Source organism: Fukomys damarensis, unplaced genomic scaffold, assembly GCF_012274545.1.
Source record: "Fukomys damarensis isolate Sample0158 unplaced genomic scaffold, DMR_v1.0_HiC HiC_scaffold_19, whole genome shotgun sequence".
Taxonomy (NCBI): domain Eukaryota; kingdom Metazoa; phylum Chordata; class Mammalia; order Rodentia; family Bathyergidae; genus Fukomys; species Fukomys damarensis.
In genome coordinates, this window is record NW_022900931.1 from 48,954,405 (window position 1) to 48,959,853 (window position 5,449).

At 40.6% G+C, this 5,449-nt stretch overlaps 1 long non-coding RNA gene across 1 annotated transcript; it reads left to right on the top strand.

Moving 5' to 3' along the window:
- Nucleotides 1-433: 433 nt before the first annotated feature.
- Nucleotides 434-3,913, top strand: LOC117286926. The gene is made up of 3 exons (XR_004518074.1): nt 434-509; nt 2,588-2,707; nt 3,612-3,913. It is a non-coding gene; the product is annotated as an uncharacterized LOC117286926 (long non-coding RNA).
- The last annotated feature ends 1,536 nt before the right edge of the window (nt 3,914-5,449 follow it).

Here is a 5,449-nt window from a genome sequence, read left to right on the forward strand (position 1 = left end):
TGAAAGGTTGGTGGGTCATGGGTGTATGATACTAGGACTAATGGTGTGTTGTAATGGATTGGTCCGCTAATTGATTTAGCATAGTTCTGGGTGTGGATAACGAGAAGGCCTGCCCCGGGTGTGGATGGCATTAACCAGTAGGCTTGTAGTCTGGTTGGAATAAAACAAAGCAGAAGTGAGGCTCACTTCTTTTCTGCCTCCTGTCTGCTCTGTTATGGACTGTTTCTCCTCAGCCATGCTACCCTGCCTCGAAACCAGCTGATTATGGACTGAAACCTCTACAAACTATGACCTGAAATAAAATTTTCCTGCTTTAACTTGTAGATGTGAAGTATTTTGTGTCAGCAATGAGAAAAATAACTAAGATATAGGTGATACAGAATCTTGCTTGTCTTGAATAATCCTTTAGCTTTCTACAGCCAAATGAAGAGATTCCTGTGAAGTGCTGGATGCTGGCTGAAAATCTCTTGGTTTGAATCCTACCTCTGACACTGTCTGTAAGACTTCAGGTAAGTCATAAATCTCCTGTCTGCCTCCATTTCTTTACTGATAAAACAAGAATAAGCATAGGCAGCACTGATTTGTCAGAGGGATTAAAGGAACTAGTAGAAGTAACTAGTTAGGACAGGAACTGCTGGATCTGTTGTTGGTAGTGTTTTTTCTTCTGTGAGGCCAGGTTATTTCCTCCAATTGGAGTGCCATACATTGGGAACAAGTACTCATAACCTGAGGCATTATAAGATCCTGACTTGGCCCCTTCATCTTTTTTGAGCATTTTCATGTCCCTTAATGGGTCCTTTCCCTCCCCAGGGGCACAGTTTAAGCTGTAGCTCTTTCCCTTCACTTTCTCTCCTTGAATTCTGCCATTTCTGAGGTCATGTCTACCACTGCGGCAGTTTTACAGATGCTCATACAATGTTCTAGATCTCTTTCAAGAGTTGTAGTGAAGAAGGGTATTTTTTTTCCTTCAAATTAATGTAGATATACCAAAATGCTTAATGGTTTTCACTGGAGCAAAACACAGAACAATAGCTGTGATAATGATTTAAGTGATCAAAATAGGGCCAGAGCTCAAACTGTCTCTAGGATCCTAACAAGACAAATTGCACATATCTTGCCTTTCCACTAAAAGCTGTAAAAACTCACTGAGTTGCATATCTCATAGATAACATATAACCACACAGTAAACTTGGAATTGTACCAAATGTCTTTTGTACACAGACACTTATTCAACAGCTTTTGACAGCATATTTTGAAGAACAAAAAGAATTATAGGGAATCTTAAACTTTACTTTGCAGTTTTATTGTTGCTATTGTAATTTTGACAGTATTTTACCTATATTGTACAATAAAGCAAACATGAGGTTAATATTAATATCCAAGGTTTTCAACCTATAACAAAAGGGAAAAAGTATATCCAAACAAAGAAATTAAGAAGGGGAAATCCCTATCATTATCAAATCTGAGTTAGGAATCTCAACAAGAACATACATTTTATATAATATAATCTATGCAGGACCTACATAAATCATGTATTGTGATATAGCTTTGATTTTTCTATGTATAATTTGCTATCTGTGTATGTGTGTGGAGAGAGAAAGAGGGATAAGGAAACCAGGATGTGGGGTGGGGTGGGAAGAGAGAAAGAAAAAGAAGAGAGGGAATGTGAAAATGCATGCTCTGTCCAGTGTAAAAGCTCAGAAATCATTGCATCCCGTAGCACTGAGCACACAACACATGCAGGCATTGTTTTCTTCCTATATGGAGCCAGGGCTGCTGTGTGGAACTGAGGATTGAACTCAAGGCCTTCACACTGAGCTATGTTCTCACCCTATAAAAATGTTTTTCTTTTATTTTGGGACAGGCTCTCCCTAAGTCACTAAGTGGCTCAGACTGGTCTTGAATTGACAGTCTTCTCCCTCAACTTTGAAAGAGTGCTGGGATTGCAGCTGGCTTCCACCACTCCTAGCTTTTATCAGAAAATTGTATAAAGGGAATGCTAGAGACTAATTGGGGTCTTGTCAAAAAGTATCCAACTTTAGGGGGACTCTCTCTGGCCAGATGTGGGACAATATGTACAGTGAAAAGAATGTTTTGTGATTGATTATATCAATAAAAATGCCTGAGGCCTTAAAGACACTCAAACAGATAGAATAAAAAGAAAAGGATGAAAGAGAAGGAGTAAATATATATATATAAGCTTATTTGCCATGATAGAGGTTATTAATACACTGACTCCCTACTCTTAGAATTAGTGATGAAAAGAAAATGTTAAGCTTTCCCGTTTGTGTTTGCTGGGATGAATAAGTCATGCCGCACTGATAAACAGCCTCAACATCTTAAAGCTAGAAAGTTTACTTTTCGCTTTTGTTCTTTGTCTTATGGTTGGCAGATATTGTGAGGCACATCTTCCTCACTTAGGGTTGCAAAGTGACAGGATAATTTAGAAGGCTGCTGGTCACCATGACAGCGGGAGGGAAAGTGCTAGGCAACATAGCACATGCCTGTTCAGTTTTTGTGGGCCCAAATGCTGTGTATAGTCATGCAACACATTTAGGAAGTAATTTTCTTCCTTCCTCCTCCTCAGGAGCCCAGGACACATGTTCTAGTGCTTTTGTGAGATGCTGTGTTTGACCCAGCGCGAATGGATGCGGCAGAATGCTGGCTCCAAGAAAAAGTTTTAAGAGACACTTCTCAGCCAGTTGGGGTAATACATGCCTATAATCCTAGCACTGGGAAGCTGAGGCAGGAGGATCACACATTTGAGGTCAATCTGGACAACTTAGCATTTCAGTGAGACCTCATCTGAAAAAAACAAAAACAAACAAGCAAACTCAAACAATAAACCAAAAAATAAAAATGGGGATGTGATTCGGTGGGATGGCCCTAGGTTCCAGGTTCATTCCCCAGTACTTGAAACAAAGAAAGCAAAAAAGAGGCATTTCTTGCTTTCACTGCCTCTTCCGCACTCACACTGTTCCAGTAGAAGAGCAGAGCGTGGGTGCCATTGCCTCTTCTGCGGGCTTCTGGTTTGCCAGGTGGTTCCTGAAGCAGAGCCACAGCTGGGCCAGGGAAACCAGGGGCCTATGAGCAAGAAATAGTTGCCAATCTAAGCCACTAACATTTGGACGGCTTGTTACTGAAACAAAAGCTGACTAATAAACCTGTCGTGGGTGATGAACACAGAAATGTAAGACAATGTGTTGATGAACAGTCCCAGTGACTACCACACCGTCTTTATTTGCCCATTTAAAAAATGTGACTCACGATATTTGTACATATTGATGGAGTACAGCGTGATAATCTGTCACATGTATATAATTGTGCAATGATTAAATAAGGGCAATTAGCATTTCCATCTCCCAAGACATTTATGAGTCCTATACCTTGTCTTGTAAAGACGGAAATGTTGTAAGTACTGCCGAAGATTACGAGCCCATAAATGGAGAAGGAACGATCCCAGTAGAAATTGCTTTTTATCATCCTGAAACAACTGATGGCAGGGAGAATTAGGGATGAGTTTTGAAATCATTAGGTGGGAAGATGCCATGAAACAGAATATTTGGATGAGGCCCGAGTGTCACCTTGGAGACTGTTTGCTCTTTGCCTAGGTAACACGTCCTTTGAAGTGGCGAGAGCTGTCATCCTGGGACTGTGCTTCCCTGACAGCAGGCGGCCCGGCCCTGTGTGCCCGCTGATGTTCTGCTGCCTAAAGACTCTGTGATCTGTGACGCCTTTGAAGGGCCTTCTTGAAGATGCTTCATCTGTGCTTAGTCGAGACCCCAGTTCAGAGCCTAATAGGAGTCACGGGCACTCATTAAACAGTGCCAGCACAAGCGTCCAGGAAAGTGGTCATTGTGCAAGGCTGCTGTCCAAGCCTCTTTGTAAAGTCTTGGTCGTGGGGATAAAAAAAAAAAAATCAGTAAGTGGTTTGTTCAGTTCCGGTTTAAAGCTAACAAAAGACGCAAGAACAGTTAGATGCTGTGCATGGTCCTGGATTGCATCCTAGTCTGTAAAAGCTTACTAGAAAATAGTTTGTCCCAAACTTGGGAAATTTGAATATGGCGAGGTGTGGGATGACTTCAAGGTATTTTTTATATTTCTGGGTATGATAAAGGTATTAAAGCCATATAGGAGATTCTTAATTTAGGAATTACATCCTGACACATACAGTGCTAAATATCATGATCTCTGACCCAGTTTCAAATGGTTCAGCCATACGCTTGTGCAGAAACACAAACACAGAGTACACATAACGTTTGTAAGCAATGCAAAGTGTTAGCGTTTCTTGAACCTAAATGATGACTATGTGAGTGTACATGACTTTATTTCTTCAAATTTGAATTTGAAAGTTTTCATAATAAAAATGTTGGAAACAAAATGAAGCAAAACACAGAGTGGGGCAGGAGGAGGGTGTCTGTCAAGTTCAAACCTGTGTGCGGAACAGCGTCCTGATCCGGAAGTCGGGCGAGACAAGAGCGGTCTCAATTTGCTTCCTTTTACAAAGTTTTTAGAAGTACCTGCTCGCAGTACTTAGCACGTGTATGGAACGCATCTTAATTTTTTTTTACTTCCACTTCCCTTCTATCTTTTGGTCCCCTTCCTATTTGCAAAAGAACTATCAATTTGGTTGCTTTGCCTTCTTCTGAGCTATTTTATTTCTGGAGTCTGAGCCTAAATGGTTGCTCTTGACTTTCTTCATTCCTTCAGATTTTCCCTGTACACAAAGAGCTGTCCGCTGATTTAAGGAAGGAAATCAATAATCACACTTGACTTGACTTAGAGCCCACTTGGAGAAATCATACCTTCTTACAGAGCTTAGTGCCTCTCAGTTTTAGAAAAATAAAACAAAACACAAAACAAAGAAACAAAGCAAAGCAACAAAAAACAATTCCTAGCCAGATGTGGTCCAAGCCTGTAATCCCAGCACTCCGAGAGGCTAAAGGAACAATCACCCTGTTAATTGGTCTGGGTAACTTTAACAATCTAGTGGGACCCTGACTCAGAATAAAAAAATAAAAACAGGGCTTGGATGTCGCTTAGTATGAAGGCTCTGGGTTAAATCCTCAGTACCACAAAAACTCTGTGCAAATTGCTCTTGCTGTATTATTACTTTTCCTTTATTCCTATCTCTTCTGCCTTACGAGCTATTTCTCTTCTTCCCTAAGGTTATTTTCAGTTTTTCTCCCGAGCACATCCTTTTTGATGCCTTCAGAATCTTGATCTGATTTTCCCTTAACTTCATCCTTTTTGTAATTTTTTATAACTCTTGGCCTTCAACCTCATATACACAGAGACACCGACACACACTCTCTCACACATGCAGGTGCGCACACACATATCATTCACCTTCATTTAAAAAATAACTTCTTTTCCTGCCTCTTCTCCAGCCTTTCAAAATGTGTTGACCCACCTCTATTCTTCCTTTGACAGCTAAATTTCTGCTAAC